The sequence below is a fragment of the Limanda limanda genome, chromosome 8 (genome assembly GCF_963576545.1).
Source record: "Limanda limanda chromosome 8, fLimLim1.1, whole genome shotgun sequence".
NCBI classification, from domain to species: Eukaryota; Metazoa; Chordata; class Actinopteri; order Pleuronectiformes; family Pleuronectidae; genus Limanda; species Limanda limanda.
In genome coordinates this window covers 21,611,955-21,632,604 of record NC_083643.1, presented here as the reverse complement: position 1 = coordinate 21,632,604, position 20,650 = coordinate 21,611,955, and positions in this window count along the sequence as shown.

Sequence of the window (20,650 nt, the reverse complement as noted above, 5' to 3'; positions counted from 1 at the left end):
GGGGAATGAGCCGACAAGCCCATTCAGACGGAGGCCAGCCCCAGGTGCGAGCGATCCGCTCAAAGCGCACAAGAAAGTTCTCAATGTCCTCTCCCTCTTGGAAAGGAAGCATCTTTGGACCTGGACGCAGCGGTGTGTTGGAAGAATCTCTGGACGGAGACGGAGGGGGATTTGGTATTGAAGCTTGAGATCTGGGAGTGGCTGTGTGTGTGTGTGTCTGTGTGTCTGTAGGCATCTGCACACGAAGACTACCATCAGAAGGTAGGTTAAGAGGAGGGTAAGCATTTTGGCTAACAGGTGAGGCGGTTTTGTTGGGCACTGTAATGGCAGTTTTTAACTGCTGAATTTCACGGACCAATACACCCTCCCTACGTTGCTGGCCAATCAAAAAGTCTTTGAACATGTCAACCAGTGTAGGTTCACCTGGCATTGTTGTAGGCCTCGGTGGCTCAGCAGACCACCTAGCCTTTCTAGACCCCTCTTTGTCCCGCTTAGGCCTAGCCCCCAAGTTCTCATATCCTTGAACATCTTCATCAGACTCCTCGGTGTTCCATCCAACTCCGTCACGATCCTCAGCCATGGCCGCCGCCCCTTCCAGCTCCCTAGCCATGGCCCTCGGTTTGGCCACCTCTTCAGCCTCCTCTGTAGTTGCTAGCACTGACACTTGGGATCGTAACCCACTTCTCGCTCTGCCTCTGCCAGGCTTGTTAAAACCTCTGCGGCCTGCCATCCCACCACTGCCACCAATTGTCACACCCCGCCTCGGGTGAAGGTAATGTAACCTTAAAAAGACTGGACTTTCAAACCCAAAGATGGCAAGGCACACAGTTGCAAATTGGTTTATAACAACATTTATTCTCCCAAAGTGTCAAAATAAGTGCACAACATACATAGGAGGCCAAAACCCAAACATCTCAGTAGATATTACGTGGAGAGCTGAGCACCCTGCACAACACCGACAACCTCCTCCGGCAACAGCATGCAGCAGACTGTCAGAAGGACAGCAGCTCACCCCTTATATACCCCATGGCCCCTCCCACTAGACAGGCCCAATCAACAGGGGGATTATAATACTGAGCATTTTGCCAACCAACCATGAATACACTCATCAAAAAATACAGCATGCATGTTAATGTTACTTTCATTTAGCAGATTAGTGATTTTCACTAGTACATTTAAAATTGTCACTCATTAATGTCCAATGTCAATGTCCAGTGTCCCCCTTTGACACAAGGGAAAATGGTTTGGCCCAAACATGGCCAATCAGTCCAATCAGTTGCAGCAGGTATTTCCTGACACCATATTTAAAGCCCTCAGCCCCACCCTGACTCTTTTAGTCTGCAGTACAGAGCCGTGGTGAGCGGGTAAGATTGTTTGTGAGTGTTTGAACAAAGAGAATGTATGCTTGAGGGCCTTGCCGCTCACACCATCCATCAATGCGCGCCGCCGACAGGCAGCCAAACAGGGACAGTGGTCTAAACTGTCACACTAATATACTAAGATAACCTGTAATTTTTTAAAAATGGTTGGCGATAATGTGTACCAGCTGAGAGCACAATATTAAAGGAGCTGTGTCAGCTAACATAGCATGAGCTAATGCACGCTTAGTTCACTGGATTTTACAAACAGCGTCTATGATGAACATCCTAATGTTACTAAATGCATACATTGTTAAATCATGCATCCATGTGTTTTTTCTACACCGAGCCAGACTTTTCTCTCCAGACACAACAGCACTCTTGACCATTATCTCAGTGAGTCTAAATGCAGAGCATTCCACAGATAACACTGGCATGGGCAATTTATTTTAAGTTTGGCTCTTGTTTTGCTAGGCTGGCACTAGCTTTGCTAACAAAGTTAAATACATATAACTTAATAATTTGGAGAATTTGAACGTGTGGCTTTTACTTTTTAAGGTTGAATTTGTCATTAGTGGTCAACAGACTCAACCATAACCCCAAACCCTTTTTATTGATTACATTTCATTAATTCATGTACAAATGTTTCTAGCGTAAGTGACCACAGTCATGATTTGACTGAGACCATTCTTGACCCAAGCTTAAGTGCACTGAATGTACCATGCTGTAATCTTACAAAACTAGCAGCTCCTAATTAAATTAATTTCCACCATGATGATTTTTTTTCAGTGGATATCATTTTATAAAACTACCTAGACCAATCCACCATGCAAATACATGTTAGATGCTGTAAACTATATCCAACCATGATATTTTGTATTTTTGTCGCTATTCACTCATGAGACCATTGAAAATGAGTCCTGTACCACAATGGCAATTGCACAATTTTTAGCATTCCATCCAGGTCTTCTGGTGGTCTGTCAAATTTAGACATCCTTCACACTTCTTCTCAATGATTCCTGACAACGGAGTCAACACACTGGGAACCACCCAGAAAACACTGAAAGCTTCCAGTTATCTCCAGGTTCATCCCTTGTGTTTTGTCTTAATGTGAAGATGTAACAGACCCTGAATATTACTGTGTGTTATCTCAGTCTGCATCATCTTGTAGCTCTTGTAGTTCATTTAGAGACACTGAAACACGAAATAATCTTGAAAGACACACAGAACTATATTCCACAGCTGTGTGGCTAATGATAGAAAAACAATGTCCCTATCTTGACATCTGGTTGACGTCTCAGGGTGGTGGTGACGGGGGCTCAGGCGCATCACAGGTTTGAGTGAATCAGGAATAAATATGTAGGCGGATGGAGAGGAAGCACTGCTTCCGTTTCCATAACTTTTACTACAAAAAGCAACTCTACCTTGTTTGGAAAGGATATTGAGGCAGTCGAAAGAAGTGAGGAATATGACAAGGGGAACTGTGGGGGATGGACTGTGGGTATGGGGCTGCACACTCCTGCTACAATAGCCTTTGTCCAAATAGATGTGGTTTTCAAAGTATAGTTTTGTAAAAGCCAAAATATTTCCTCAGCATAAGAGGTTCAGATGTGTTATACTTGCTTTTAAGAATCAGGTTATCTTTGGGCTGTCTGGCTCTATTCTTCACATCACATAAGATGTGCTGTCATCTTTATATTTTGAATATTTCATAAGGTGTTGCCTCGAGGGGCCTCCTGGTGACTTTGGTGTCTAAGATGCTGACATCCTTAAAAACCTCAGGTTCCTACTCAAAAGTGAAATAAGACAGGATTCTACATCATCTTTTGTATGCTGCAGAAAATCTGGTTTACAAACACATAGATCTCAAGATTGCAAATGACAACTAACAACAAACATTATAATTAAAAACTGCTTTGGACTGCAGTTGTGTAGTGCGTTTATTCAAAGTGCTTTATAATTTGCCTCTTATTTGCGGCAGCAAGTCACCATGGCATGCAATACATTCCATAATACCATGAAAGGACTCGCCTAACTATCGGGATTAGTTGTGATTCAGTGTATTTTTTAAAACACTTGGATTTGCGGAGGATGAAGACCCACAGCAAATGTATAGCGCCACATAACATTGCATTCTATGTGTCAGTGGTTACAGGAATATATAGAGTCTATTGTGCTATCTTAAGCAGATTTGAGAAGATTTGATTGATTACTTATAATCAGATAGGCAAAGCATGTGAAACACTTCAAGGCTCCATGTTTGGACCTCATCTGTAACTATGTAACCACAGTTGTGCAGATGACATGAAATTGCTTGTCTCTGATTGAAAATGCAAAACACAAGACAGTGGACCATACCACTGCAGTTGTGAGATCTTCACACTCGCTGCCTGTGCATCACATATTTGACTTCTCTTTTGGATTTCTATTCATAAATTCCTTTTTGTATTGTTTTATGTGGCATATGAAATACATTGAGATGCTTTTCATATTTTATATAAAGCACTTTGAATTGCCTGGTTGTTCAAATCTATACAAATGAACTGTTGCCTTGCCATAAATACCTGACCTTTTAGTACCCTAGTTCAGTACCAGTTCATAGCATAAGATCCAGAGGTCTGCTATCTGTCACAGCGACCTGGTTGATAACTGAAGTGGACAGAGCCTTTACAGTCGGGACCTGAGGCTCTAGAACGATCTGCCTGAGGAAACCAGGTCAGCTAACAGTCCATTCCTCAGACATACTTTTATGGGAGAGCTTTTCAATTGAATTCTAATTATCTTTCGACTGTCTTTTAATGTATGCAACTATTATCTTCACTGCTGATGCTGCTTAAACACCTTGAGTTACAGACCACTTTTATCATAAAGTATACTAACAAGTGGTATTGGTCCCTTTCCAATGATTTCATAGCTAGATGGATTATGATTTAAAAATAAATGATGAGTGAAATAGAGGTGATAGAAAGTTTCTATTGATATATATATTGGTTCCACTGCACTTTTTGGAACATAAAAGTGTAAGAACTGTTGGAAAGTGATGGTGGAGGTAGTGGGAAAGTATTAATTGTGATAGTGGTAGTCGTGACATAATGTCTCTAAATGGGTTATTTGAGTCTCTAACAGTCATCTGTCAGCATCTGTCAGCAGCCTCTAAACCCAAGATGGATTTGGTTGACATATAAAATGCTCCCAAACCGCTCACCTGACAGCTTAACTATACTTGGGTTACTCATACCTGTCCATTGTTAACAAGACTGTAGAGCAGCTATAATTGTCCTATAATTTGGAGCGATCTGCATGAGTCTTAACACAATGAACCATGTGCTCAGTTACAAAATCAACACCACAATCAACTGATGAATTTGACCAGCAGTCTGCGTCAACATGATAACAACAGCACACAGCACAATCCTTTTTTTTCTATCCAAACAAAGGACACACAGAGGTATATTTTTAGCAGTGCATACAATAAAAGCACTCTATAAAAAAGTTAACTGGAAATGTTGGTTTTGTCTTGCTGGCCTTAATTACCCTCGAGTCTCTGTGTGCACTGGTTTGAGATATGAAAGCTTTGGGTAATCCCCGTCACACTCCTGACTGGACGAAATGAGGAGATTCCCTTGTAAGGCCAAAAACTCTTCAATCTATTTAGGGTCTGTGGGCATTCTCTCCTTTGGCATAATAACATGGAGGACGGATGTGCTGCCCTTGTGGAGTTCCTAGGCAACCAACTTAGTTTAGGGAGATGCGATCAGATGGAGTCAAGTTGCAAACACACACACAAACAGACCTGTAACCCCAAGCATGGACCTAGATCACCCACCCTGTTTAATGTCACACTAATAAAAGTGGACAGATTGCTCTTTGCGGTTCCACTTCAGTGCAGGAGTAATCAGACCAGTTTCTGCTAAATCTCAATTCTTCTAAAAGGAGCCAGTGACACATTTCCCCCAGAAAACATTAAATTTAGCTGCATAAATAGTAACACTGCCTTACCACAAGCCTGCTGAATGCACTGTTGCATTGGTACTTTATGGTCAGCTATAAAAGTACACATAATTCTTATTTTCAAGGGAAAGAAAGAGACGATAGCAGCACCATACCTCCTCAGAGCTCAAATAGCCCCAACGTCACGCCAAGAGAAATATCCAAGTGCATTTTAAGCTTCCCGGCTCAGCGACAGTTAACCGAATGAATACCGGGGAAGAGACGACATCCAGAGCTAACAAAAGGTTTCGGAGTGGAGCGCCGTGGCTTCAGGAGCAGCTCCAGCGGGTCACACAGACTGGAACTGGATCCTTGCACAGTGTGGTTCAGTGAAGGGGATCATGTGGGTACCTGAAACCGGAGCGGTGGCAGCCAGCTAAACATCAGGAGCTGCTTAATAATGAATGAGTAAGGCCTGCAGAGAGGCACAAACACACACCACATGGCTAATGGGGAGTCAGAATGACATAATTGGAGACAGGCTTACAGCATGGTCAGGTAAAGTAGGGCGTATGACTATAATCAGTTGGAGCAATTCGACACATGTAGCTAACGAAGTGTTCTGTCATCACCCTTCAACTCTGCATGTAACACATGGCAGTTTACACTAGTCTTGTAAAACCTCCTTTTTACTTGGTTCCATTAAGGTTGAGTGTGACGACAGTTCATAGAAACAGACTTGATGTTAGAAGTCAGCCAGTTAAAACCCAGTGTGGCGTCGAAAATAACAAAATGAATGGGTGTTGTCATGTATGACGGAACTCTAACCCCACCCAGCTCAGAAAGAGAATATGATTGGCTGAGATGCAACACTCAAAGGAGAGGGGAAAACCAAATCAAAGATGAGCAGCCGCCAGCTCCAAGTAAGAAAAGTAGAAACCGCTTCTCTCCAATGAAACATCAGCTGAGTCATCTTGGAGCCGGGAAAGTATCAACAAACACTGAGGTTAAAACCAGGAGACAGAAGTGCATCAATTTGAAACTGTGTGGTTTTACTGACTGGACTTTTGTCAGAACCCAGATTACGCTGACGCAGGATAGCAAACCAAATCTGACCCAGCACCAAATAGAACCGCAGTCTAATGAGAAATGCGGCTGGTGTTTTGAAAAAGCCGATATGTGTCAAACCTAATATAATGTTAGTTCCCCGCATTTTTGAACATCATAAGAGGACTATTTATGCAGTTAAATGGCAGAAAGATTTTGCACAATACCAAAGAGTTGGGTATTTTTTACCCACTGCGTGTATATACACAAACCCTTGTAAAATGGTGAGAAACCAACATATTCTGGTTGTGGGAAACCTGGATGTATGGCTCCAGATGGATGTGATTTAACAGGTTTCTCCTGTTCAACTTAAAAATCAGATCCAAAATAAAATCTAAATGAGACTTGGACAGAAAACTAACCTTAATTTATCGTGCATTTGTTAGTGCAGTGAGTTTGTGATACAGGACAACTCATGAATTCTGTTGGGACCTGTAAGAAAACTCAAAATACGAGAAAAATGGGGAATGTTGTAAATTCTCCTACATGTCACGCTGTACGTCTGTTTGTATGAATGGTTCTTGCATGAGGCCCAATGTGTTGCCAAAGTTCAGAGCCAATGTACAGCTTTCTGTGCCTTTAGCAAAACAGTTAAAGTTAATTTACTGTATCCACTATCTTTTTCCAACTTTAAGTGTTTTCGTTGTGTGGCCCTATCATTTCTATGTTTTATTTGCCATAGCCATAACCTTTTCCCGCATTTAACCGTACATACCTCACTCTCCACAACCATCTATAATACACACCCACCCTATTAGGTGGTCTAGCAGAGAGACATTTCCTATCACCCCCTTTGCCCACTCTGCTGCTGCAGTATTGCTACCAGTTGCTTCAGCCCCTCCTCCCCCCCAGCATCCACCTGTAGGCTCCGACGGAGGGGTTACAAGTATTTGCTCATCACTCCTATCATATCTGTGTAATCCTATGGGGGAGTGATTGAGGCGGATCGTAGACGCCAAACACTAACCTGTTCTACTCTTGCAATAAACGTTTGAATGTGAGTTGTCTGAGTGAACTCAGGGTTTTGCAGAAATGTCTTATGTTAATGCTCTCCTCTACAGGATCACCTCAAAACTCAGCAGAACAGGTGACGTCCCACAGCTGAGTAAAAGAAACACTTTCAGCTCAACAGCCACAGCTGATTTCTACCTGAGTGGTACTATCAAGGGGCACATGGTCTCTCATTTGCTTTAGTGGAGCTGCATGAGTTCTCCATAAAACAGCAAGACCTTGTGTAACCTGAATGAGAAAACTCCATAAAAACAACCACAGAACAACGAGACTCAGCCGACCTTTTGTTTTGTTCCAAAACACCTGAGTATTGAGTTTATTTCCTTTTTAAAATTATACTTCAAATCGACTAAAATGTACTGTCAAAACCAAACACATGGTTTGATCAAGGTCAGCAATAATCTTTACACATTTATCTTGATGTCTTATGTTAAAAAGAGATTTAGACACGTTGTTTGATTTTATGTTATAAGCTATGTTTTGAATCATTTAGGGCTGCTTTATTATTCAGCTAGCAGTACTATAACAGGCAGATTGCATTTTCAACATTGAGTTTAAACTTTCAAAGTTAGCGATAAATTCTTGAGAAATTGTTAACATCAGCTGGCCGGTTGGACCTCAAGCACTTGGCCAAATCCTTTGAAGCAGATTCCTGACAGCAGCAGGAACTCTCCACCCTCCAGCATCATTGCCTGATCTTCTCCTGTCAATCATGCGGTGAATGACCTCACTGGCATTTATGTTACGCAGGTCCTTCAGTTAGATGGAGTGCCTTGGCAAAGGCATTTGACCAGTTACGGCCCAGCTTTACATGTCAGAAAGACCACGCTACGAGGAGTCCAACACGATCTATACGCACGATTTATAGCCAGCTGTCTCTCTATCCATCTCCGCCCACACAGGCACATACGATGTAAATTCATGACCTCATATCCAACGTGTCGATCATAAATAAATCCTCGGATGGATGCTTGGTGTAGACACCGAATTTGGGCCGGTGAGTGACCCGATATTAGGGGCCGCACACAAAATGGTTGAGAAAAAGAGCAGGGAGGGAAGGGAGGAGGACGTAATAGCAGCAATTCGTTGCAAGTCGACTCTACAGCTGTTTGACATTAGGTGGTGGGAGTAAATGAGGTGGGCTGGGTGCATGTGGGTGGGTTTAGGGGAGAATGGAAGAATAAGAATCAAGGGTGGAGGATAGGTCTGCTGCCCAGATCTAAGCCGAAGAACACAGGCTGCACTTCAGGGCAGGGTGGAATTTTTCAAGGCGTTTTCCTTTGACTGTTATTCCACTGCCAGACTAAGGCAAATGGTTAATGAGATACACATGGGGTCAGGGTGATAAGTAAATATCGGCTGCAAAAAAGCCATTTCAGTGTTATTTTTCCACTTCAAGCACAAAGTAAACATGAGGGTTTTCTGGGTAATTAGGTCTGAAAAAGAGTAATGCAATGTCTCATTTGAGATACACAGAATAGCCTCAGAAAAAAATACTTTAAAAGTGCGATTTCAAAATGAGATATAAGTTCTTTTAAAGGTGTATTCATCAAGCCTTTATACTTACAACACATTTGACTTTTATTGCGTTAAAGGGCATGAAAATAAAGAACTTTGCATTGAGAGTAGAAAACCTAAAATGGTCGATTCACCACAGACACAAAGGTACAAAAGATATTCAAAGAGCTGAAACAAGTAGTCAACTAATCAATTATACAATCCACGAAAAACTATTTTGATAATCAAGTTACTGTTTTACTGTTGAACTGTTTTTGATGGTTTTAAAGTGAGTCTTACAAACAGAATCACCTTGGCTTGTTTCACTTTTTTGTGAGATATCATAGACTGAATAATCAATGAATTGAGAAGATTAATAATAAATGAATCTGTAATTTAAATAATTGCTGTTGCTCTTTATGACAAACTGAATTATTAAAGTAAAGGTAAGGTTGCTCTGTCAGACTTGTAAACAAAGAGATGAAGTTCTTTAAGTTAGAAACCTAATCAAAATTGACTGTATGGATGTCATAACTATCTAATACCTTCCAAAAATTCAATGAAAATGTTTGGTTTCACATTTATCTTCTCCTCAGTTGCTATTGCTGTTGTGTGAAGCCGTATGAGCCAAAGTAGACAGTAGTTGTGATGGTGTGGAGGTTACCCAAACAGAAAAGGACACCACCAGAGAGAAGGAGTCGTAACTCCTCAAGGCTCCCTGATGAGCTCTCAACAGCAATAAGACATATACGTGGGGAGGGAGTGGTGACCTTTCTATCTTCTGTGGATCACACAGCAAACAGATGCACAGATGTACTGAAGCCTCCATTTCCTCTCATGATCTCCCCAATGAACCGTAACAAGGGCCACAGAGCAAATGTGTTAGATGGCAATCCCAGAGAAGGCAGATAAATTTACCGAAGCCCACAAAGCCATGACCTCCCTCCAATTAGCAGATGGAGATGTGTAGAAAAGAAAAGAGCAAAGAAAAAGAGGTCAACTCAAGAGACGCTCCAAGCTGACGCTCTAATTCTAACCAGTCTGATATTGATTTATCCCCCAGCCTTGGGCCCCAGAGTGGCTGCCATAGTGGGCCCACCTACGCACAAATTTATACCTGCACTCTCCTAATTGAGTCTTCACTCAAAAGAGAGAACCTCCACTGAGTCATGAACGCTACTGCAGAGACGTGTCAACAGCCACCATTACCCACAGCAAAGCAGCGTCAAAGATGCACACGTGACGCACATGCAGCGTCTATATTTTGTGATGTAAGGAAGATTAAAGTGGAGCTTTCTCGTGAGATTCATGGGCGTTGCTTCACATTGCGCTCCCACATTATTTAAATGCCATGTCATCATTTCTGCCAAGCCTGTCAGAAATGTCCACACTTACCCACAAAAGCCTGCTGACTAATGTCTTCGAAATTTAAAATTATAACATATTCCTCATTACTATTTCTGAACTATTCTTAGACTTTTCTTTGATCACAGTTGTTTGAAAGTGACAAAAGCTGCCTCTGTGATTAATGTCGAAGACAGGCGGGTGGCCCCATGTGGAGGAAGATGTTATTCCGTACTCCACCAGAGTCAAAGGTCAGCAACTAAATGGTAGCAGCCAGAGCCACTGATGCTGCTGGAGAGAAAGTAAAAGTTTTTGTCACAGAATGTCCTGGCTAAGGGGGGATTACTGGTTTGTTATTGGCATCTTGTAATGGTACCAACATGTAGCCATTTGCAGAAACCTTTTGCATGACACATGTAGAAATCATTCAAGGAAATGGAAATCCTTCATAGCAATGGGTAGCATAGGAATGAAACAGACCAACTGAAACCGTTGGATGAGCTCAGGAAAAGTACCTTTCCTCAGAATGAGATGTTGATGGAGCAGGAAGAACACGAACATTTGTCAAAGTTTTTCTCTTACGAACATTTCTACTACTTCTAATGTTATTTCATGGAGCTGGACACAGACAATGACCAAGCAATCTCGCATGAAATGATTGAAGGAGCCGTTTCCCGTATGAGGAATGTAGAGGGAAATTGTCCTGGTCAGATTTGTTTACAACAACAGGAAAATGTCCAGAAGATTCAGGTGACAGGTGGCGCATGTGTAGAGCATTCAGGAGGGAGGTCATGACCTATCAATTCTGCTGCAAAAATCATGTGTTTTTATGACATCACATCAACATTGGCAATGGCCGTTATGGCCAAATGCTCTCAAATGTATTGGTCGTTATCTTTATTGACGTCTTGGACTGGCTCGGACATTTGCGTTTCCACATACTGCCGCTCTAGAAGATTTCAGAAACATGTCCAGAGTTCAGTGCATGTCTGAAAGAAGCCTACATGTCTGCAAAGATATCTCACTGCCACATCCAGCTATAGAACAAAAGGTAAGTTTGTGATATTTCACTTGGCAAAACTTCCAATAAATTCATCATTTACCTACTGAGACTGAGCTTTTAGCATCTTAAAAATCACTTTGAAAGTCAACCCACTCACTCTGAAGCTACTGGCTGTGCACTTGTAAGATTTTCCATTTGTTAGGAAAAAAGTAAAGAAAAGTACAGGCAACATAATACTAATAAAAAAAAGAATCTTGACGCAGTTGTTTTCCCTGAAGAAAATGCAATTAGTCGGTGTCTGGATCGAAACAGTCTGAAGACTGAGGCCGAGTTGTTTGAGAAATAGCGTCTGGGGGACTTGTGGGAGGAGAACCAAAATGACCCAGGCCTGACTCCAGCGAGGCCACACAGGCACAATGAGGAGGGAAAAATAGCAACAAAGAGAGAAAGAAACCACGTCAGCCAGACGAAAGAGGCTACTAATGCAGAGAGACAGTTGTACACTTGTACAGCTCCAAGAGTGAGATCTCAGCCGTGTAGAGTCCTTGAATGTGAATCAGCCCATCAGCAGCTGTCCAGAACTCTGGAAAATGTCCAAACAATGGGGTCCAGACATTGTGAGGAGTTTGTCATCACATATGAACAACGCAGCAGGAGATTCTCCAGTTAGGAACTTTCACAACTGAATAATCTGAAGAACAGTTAGGTTTTTTGTTCTTTGTCTGTGTCTTCTATGACCCCTGTTTTTCCTCCAGTACATCCTATACATATTCTTTTTTTGCTTTTTCAGTTTAAGTATGCATCCGTCATGTGTTTGAAACGTCATCAAACGCTCTCACAGTGAATCCCCCTGATAATCTCATGCTGTTTTCTCACATGGGTTCATTTGGACCTTAACCTGAGTTTTTACAAGGGGACTGGCAGGAAAACTCTGGAGATTGTCCAGAGCAACTGACTGACATTTGCGTTCTCACTCTGGATAATTTCAGGAGATCATCTGGAGGTTAGGGTGTGTCTGAAAGCAGATATAATGAGCATGAAGCCAATTTAGTGTAACCAGGATAGTTTCAGTAGACAATGCTTTGGCAATTGCTCCTCAAAACCCAGAGTTGTGTGGCACCAAGTGTAGCCTTGTGTTTCCAGTTATAATTGTAGTCACAAAGTCCAGTTACACCCTCAGCGGTACAGTCACTGCACTCTTTTAACATCTCCAGACAATGGCTGCAGGAATTAGAACGAGGAGAGCTCAGACCTTAACAGCCGTAACTCTGAGATTTCGTGCCTTTGGAGAGAAAAACAAATTAAACAGTTTGACGGCACAGTGAGGGCCACACCTGCATGTGCGGTTTGTGTTAACCACGCCACGCCCTCCTCAGCTGTTCACCAGGCCGGCAAGACCAGAATGCATGGCAGAGTCACTGTGTATCCACATTTACCCTCAACCAGTCATGTATTATTAGATAGAATTGCTCTGCAGATGTTTAAAGGAAGCGGTTGTCACAGCTTGTCATCAACTGATGTTAAACGAGCCGTTTAAACCAGTTTCACGGACGGACCTGTTTTTATTTAACTTGAACAAGTGATGCTATGTTATAATTTGCTGTGAGAAATTACGAAAGCCACACATCACATTTACTGGATGGCGTCATGTAGGGTTATTATTATGCCTAAATGTGTCCAGTCATGTTGTAAAAGTTGTGTGAAGCTTTCAGTCACTAAATTGAAGGCTTGTCAATGTGTAAGGATCAAGACAAATCAAATATGAACAGAGCAAGATTGTGGTGATGGCTCAGCTGCTTATTCATGGAAAGTTATTGTGTTTTCTGTGTCATGTCCCACAAGTCGTCCAAGGTCCATATCCCAGCATGTGATTGATCTGACACACCAAATGAGAGTTTGATGGAAGGTAAAATTCACAGATACCATTAAAATATCCCTCAAACTTCCCCAAAAAAGGAACATACAGAGATCAGCATGCTACCATCCTCACATTGACACCACAATCATGCTTTTTGGTAAAGCAATCCTGCTTTAACAACATTCCCTGGTTTATTTTAGCATGACAGCTTGTCAATATTTTCTATTTAGCAACTCCAAGTACAGCCAAGGCTGATGGGAATGACATTTGTTTTGTTGAGAACTGGAGATGTTTTTGAACTGATGATGAAAATTTTCATTTTTACGCTATGTACAGGGGGGACTGAAAAATGAGAATGTGAACTTCGTGGTGGAATTGAAGCAGGGGTGGATCCAAGAGAAAGGGGTCACTGGCCCTTGCTGAAATCTGATCGTCCCCTGAAATCCCCCTGTCCTGAATTATTATTTTCTAATCTTTTTTGAACTTCATAATGTGCTTTAACAAGGACATGTGCTTTTTAAATATATATTCAGAGATGTGTGTTCTGCTCAAAGCTATAGAGCTGACAGTAAAAAAGGAATGACCTAAATGGGCACCTTACTGAATCAGGAATTGTGATGTGTTGTAGAAAATTCTTAAGCCACTGTGTAATGGCAACTTGCGAAACAGTTGTCAAGTTATCTCAATGAAAAAATGAAAATGTCAACCTCATGGTGGCATTTGGGGAGACTTTTTAAGGAGGGAACAAGCATGTCTGTACAAAAACATTCAGTGTCTGCCAGAAATATTTATTAGAGTGGCTCCAACAGATCCCAGGTACAACATCTGAAGACCCTTACCAGACAAGCGCAGTCTTAGGAAAAGCTAAGCTCAGACACTGTGCAGAAGCCTCAAACTCCTAGAGAGTTACAGATAGAGGATCAGAGTTTGAGAGGGAAGACATATGTGGGGTACAAGGGATATATTTACATATAAATATAATGCAATTATTTACAGCCTCTCCTGCTTATCCACTCGCACATTTTCGCTGAAATAACAGGTGTTGTCAGTCTAAGTGTGTAAAGGATCACAGCTTGAAGAGCAGATGATGGAATGGGCAACAGAAGATACAGTGAAGTGATGAAGATCAGATATAAAGATCTGAGTCTTATTCCCTCACATGTGTAGAGACTAACACTGTATATCCATTCAAATGTCTGATTTCTAACTGTCTGATATGCACACTGAGCACATGTGGAGAAAAACATCATCACTTAGCTCTCTTGAAATCTCTAATTGTCTCTCGCTCTCACACACACATCTCTGCAGCACCACATCACACACACAGAAGCCTGTAGTAAAGACGTGTGGTAACTGTGTGCTCATCATTACCGTCAGGCCCTTTATGATCTCTCTTGTTTTCTTGTTTTCCACAGTCTCCACTACCACCACTCCCACTCAAACCAGATCAGCCTTTACTCCAGTTATAGCCACTATGGTTTTCAGCTCCAGCATGACTCAGAACAAATGCATTACATATTTTCCGATTGAGAACACTGAGCAGCATCCCCAAGGGACCGTTCTTGTTTACCTCCATAGCATTAGTAAGAAAGAGCAAGTTCTCACAAGATGGGTGTTTACGACTGTGTACCATGTCAGTTATTAACTCACAGGTGCATTCAGCTGACATGGTTGAGTGTCTGATAGAGAGTTAGCAAACTTACCATACAAGTATAATTTCAGTGTTTCAATTTTGTCACTCGGTTTAAGAGAAGGAAGTGGCTCTGCAAAAAAAGTTGGTAGAGTCCTTTGATAGGAAAGGCTTTACACAACTTAAATGTAGGGTTGCTAAGTTGTTTATGAAAAATGTTGGATCCTATTTGTTGAAATCCACTTCCAGCTAGACATCAATAACTAAAGTTGTCTGAAAGAAAAAAAAGATGGTGTCTGTGGCCCTTGCAGGACTGTAATAAACACACCCAATCGTTTCATTTGAACAGAATGAAATGATTGGCTGTCGTACCAGTCTGTCACTAACTGAGCTTCCTGTCTGCAGTGCTCTCACTGCAAACGACTGGAGTCCTCAGCTGGAGAGACACACACCACTGAAGCAATGACCATGGTCAGAAGTTTGCAAGGGACTCACGTAAAAAAGTTGCCTTCTAGCAGTTGTGCACATTTATGGGTTTGGGGGTCATAGCTTTGACAAAAGGCGTTGGGATGTTTGGGTTCAATCGGATGGGTCAGTGTAGCCTGATCTTTCCTAGCTTTGACGCTGCATACTCACATTACCCCTTTTCCACCAAGGCAGTTCAAGGACCGGTCCAGAGCCAGTGCTTTATCTCGAGCCAGTTCTTTGAGTTTCAGTAGCCAAAGAACAGACTCCCACCCAGACAGACTGGTTAGCCTCTGGCACTAACACTTTGCTGGTCTTGAGAAAGAATCACTTTTATCAGGGACTGAAGGAGCTGAACTTGAAAAGAGACGCTGTGCATGACTCAGCAGTTTTTTCCATCTTTCAGCTCACTGTTTTGGCAACCTCTCATCACCCTCATCATATCCAGCAGCAGAAGGTAGCTCTTTGAAACCCACTGCATGCAACCAACCGATCAGACCGACAAACTTAGCAACTAACAGTAAACATTGTGGAGCATGCTAGCAGCTAAAGAGACAGATATTGGACTCAGGAGTTGGTGGAACAGGTGGCCAGAAACACCATGTTTGCTAAATGATGGCCATCACAACTTTGAAAGATGGTGCTATGCAATTGTTTTGTTTAGCTTTACATGACTTAATTTTCACTGAAATACTACCCTCCGCACTAAAGATTGGAAATTATTATCACTGGCATCCGTTCATTTCTAACTTTACTGAACTGTACTGCCTTTTCTTTTTATTTGTTTTACTCCACTCTGTTCAAGTTGGTTTTATAATTTTCTTTTATTATGCTTTTCCTGAACTTCATCTGCAAGGATGACACACATGTAATGCATAAAACTCAAAAAGCCTCTTGAACTCAAACAAAAAGAACGAGTCCTGTCCAGAGGGGCTCATATGACCTTTAAGTGTCCAGATGATCAGTACCGCTGCCATCTTAAATCACAAGCTTTTACGCGAGAACGTTGGACTCTGGTCAAGAACACTCTCATGAAGAAAAAGGGCTTTGACATCAATTTATTCACCGCCCATTTACAGTAAATGCAAGGGTTTCAAAGCACTGCCAGCTTTTAGCAAAACAAAATAACTAAATCTCCAAATAGAAAATGCTCTGTTGTAATGTCTGTCAGCCCCTGGACCAGTGGACAACTGCACTGAGGATGTTTGGATGACTTCACAGGGATATCCTGCATTATCGTTCATATATTTGAATAAAGTGCTACATGCTGTACTACAGAGTAATGCATATTAAGTTATCGGAAAAAAAGGTTGTTATCCAAAACTTACTCACAGCATAATTTCTCCTTTCCCAGAAGTTGAGATAAGACAGAACTATTGTTTCCAAACTTACCCATTCTCGTTGTCGGCCACTAAAAGATTAAGTGTTCCCAGGAGGGTTCATAGTTTCAGCTCGGGGTTCTTGTCTTCTCCGCTTGCACACTGTCTGTCTCTGTCCTCTCTTTCACACACTCTGACTGCGTCTCTGACTTGCCCTGCAGTTTCCCTTCTTGGAGCCCAGCTGGGGCCAACCACCACCGAAGCCTGCCGGAGTAAGACTGCTCTAAGCGTCTAAACGTGACTGGCCTTAAAGGTTTTTTCTTCGGGGGGAAAAAAGCTCACATCCCACTGTCAGTCAAGCAGCGGAGCATAGTTTCAGCTGGGCCGCCATCCAAACAGACATGAAACTATTCTATTTCGGTCTGCCATATGAGCAGTGGTGCTGCTCAAAGAAGAGGGGGGGGAGAAAGATTCTGTGGTGCAGCATGTAATTGCAGAGTGACCAGCTATGGCAAGATGTAATTGCAGACCTCATCAGATGGAGAAGCCAGCAAGGCAAGGTAAAGGACTTTTAAATAAGACTTTTGAAAAAAAGTAGAGAAGGAACAACACAGACCACATAAATAAATGGGAGGCTGGTTTCCAGATGTGGCGGCAGAGAGAGTGAGGGGAGGAGAAGAAAGAGAGGGCGGGACAGAAACGTGGGCCAGATTAAGGAACTGCCGTGACAGCAGAATGAAATCCCGTTTCTGACACGGCACAGAGGTGTTTACCTTCCCAGGAACAGTCGCACAAGACGGGAAGGGGGATTGGGGTAGGTGAGAGGATGTCGTGCCCGGCCTCGTGTTGTTTCTGGCCCTTAACCATGAGTGCTCCCGGGTGTCTGGTTTCACGTCAGCCTTGGAAATGACTACCTTATGGAAAAATTGGGGGCTTTAAAAATGGGGAAGGAAAATGAAAATATAAACGCCAGTCGGCTGTTTCCCATTATGAGCAAGACTCAGCTGGTCTGTGCCGCTGCAGTTAATATCGCTGTGTATTCTTTAGTGAATAATTACCATGTGATTATGTGTAGGGGGCGGCGGCACCCCACACTTTCTCTCATGTTCACACAAGGGCCTGTTACACCGTATAGAGTCAATAAATATTAGCTTTAGCTTAAATCTGAATGAAAACAACGAATTTCCTGACAAAGGTTACCTCATTTCCCGGCAAAAGCATCAAGGGAATGGTAATGTCCATATATCTGATGGTAACCCTTTGCCAGGCAACATTTGTATTTATTTTATTATAGAGATAGATAGAGGTATAGAGAAAAAGTCCAATATTATGGAAAATAAAGTCCTGACAGTTCACTCTAGCCTCCCATCAGACTTTTTTCTGTATATTAATACCACAGTGGGGTAATCCTCCATGAATTGGATAAAATGGAGCTTGGCACAAATAATTATTTAAACCCGACAAAAAAGTAATTTATTTATCGATTTAGACTTTAATAAAAAAATATTGATGTTCCTAAGTTTTTCTAACAGAATATGCTGATTGGTCAGTTCAGGAGTTAACATTTGTTTTATCTCACTACGTCAATGAAAACAAACCTCATGACCCAATTTAAGAAACACAAACGAGGGGGAACACAATGTGTTGTCGAGGTTTAACTCTTGATAGTCAAGGAATTATGGGTAGTAATATAGTTTATAGTTTATGATAGAACCTGATAAAACAATAATATAACACAAGTTTTCTTGCAAAAATATAAGAGGGCAACGAGATCCAAAAGATTAAATAAAATTTTAATAAACCGGATGGACAGAAAGTTTTCTAATTTCACTCTGCACATAAGGAAACAGTCAAACAATAAAAAGTAACAGTATATTCCAGACGTGTTTGGACTCACCAACGAGAAGGAACATCTACAGTAGCTCTGGAGCATTGACACAAGAGAAGCAACAGGGACTGAAAGAGGGAGATTTAGAACCAAATTAGAGTAGTTTTATTACTGGTTCTTCTGGTTTCAGTTGTCAATAGTAAGTATTACAGTTAAAGCCAGTTTGTCTGTGTATAAGGAAAGTGAAGTCCAGGAAGACAGGCTGTGGAAAATAAGCCAGTCTGGATTTGACGAAAGAACTTTTGACTTTCTATTTTCCCCAAAATGTTTAAACATTAAAAAGGAGCTTCTTCCAAAGCCTCAGGTCTTAAAAAGCATTTGTGGTGAACATTTCTGGGAACTGGACTAGTGGCAAATCTTCTCTGGGGATGGGGGGGCTTGCTTCTCAGTTTTCTCTTATACGAACCATCTAATTTCAAACTTGAAGGGCCCCATTCAATGCAGCTGTGTATCATTAGGGCTGCTTTGCTCATTGGCATAGTGGGATTGTTAGAGTACTGCGGAGAAAGAAGCTTAAAACCAAACCAACCCACGAATCAGCCCCCCAACTCCCATACTCCTCAATTATCAGAATATGGAGGGGGCAGGGGTATTTATTTCTTCCTTTTAAACCATGTAGGAGAAGTTTCCATGTGGTTTCAAGCATGGCTTCATATTCTACGCTGAGAGAGACAGAAGGAAAGATAGTGAGACCGATAGATAGATAGACGGACAGACAGACAGACAGACAGACAGACAGACAGACAGACAGACAGAGATAGATAGATAGATATCCGTCCGTCCGTCCGTCAGTCCGTCCGTCCGTCCGTCCGTCCGTCCGTCCGTCCGTCCGACAGACAGACAGACAGACAGACAGACAGACGGACAGACGGACAGACGGACAGACGGACAGACGGACAGACGGACAGACGGACAGACGGACAGACGGACAGACGGACAGACGGATAGACGGATAGACGGATAGATGGATAGATAGATAGATAGATAGATAGATAGTGAGACAGACAGACAGATAGATAGATAGATAGATAGATAGATAGATAGATAGATAGATAGATAGATAGATAGATAGATAGATAGATAGATAGATAGATAGATAGATAGATAGATAGATAGATAGATAGATAGATAGATAGATAGATAGATAGATAGATAGATAGATAGATAGATAGATAGATAGATAGATAGATAGATAGATAGATAGATAGTGAGACAGACAGACAGATAGATAGATAGATAGATAGATAGATAGATAGATAGACAGACAGACAGACAGACAGACAGACAGACAGACAGACAGACAGACAGACAGACAGACAGACAGACAGACAGACAGACAGATAGACAGATAGACAGATAGATAGATAGATAGATAGATAGATAGATAGATAGATAGATAGATAGATAGATAGATAGATAGATAGATAGATAGATAGATAGATAGTGAGACAGACAGACCATCTGCGTGCCGATGTGCCCTTGGGCAAGATACTGCACCCTGGATATCCCCTTATAGAAAACAGTGCTGTCCATAGATTCACTGTATGAATGTGTGTTTGAATGGGTGAATGGCAATAAACTGTACTTTAAAGCGCTTTGAGTCGACATCAAGACTATAATACAGATCATTTACAGACAGATAAAAAGATAGTGAGACAGACAGATCATGAGAGAGACAGACTGACAGATAGTGAGACAGATAGATAAGTCAGACTGAAAGACAGTCAGATAGTGAGACAGACAGACAGTAAGACGGACAGAAGACTGCATAGACAGTAATGCTACTGATTGATTAGGGTGTTAAGGCCTGATGGGTAATAGAGCACGATTAATTTTTTCTGTTTATATTCAAAGAGCATAAAGTTCACGTATTAGTCATACACATCCTCTCGTCTCATAATTAATAAGTAATCCAGTGGAGCACTTTATAACCAATCAGTTATTGCGTTAAGTGTGTGTGACATGTGTGGTGTTGATGTTTGCACTTTTCATCTGAACTAAATATAATGTTGTGCAGAAATACACCAGTTTTTTTCCTAGTGCTCACATTTCTTGTGTGCTTGGTTGCGTTGCACACAGTGACAAATATCCTGTATTTGCTCTGGTGCGTGCTTGGCATCCATCCGTGCAAGCAAATAGGATCAAGTGCATCCTGTTTTTCACTTTCACCCTTATTGAATGGGCTCATTATACCCTCAATTTTCCAAATGTGCATCCCATATTTTGTCATCCAAAACTGA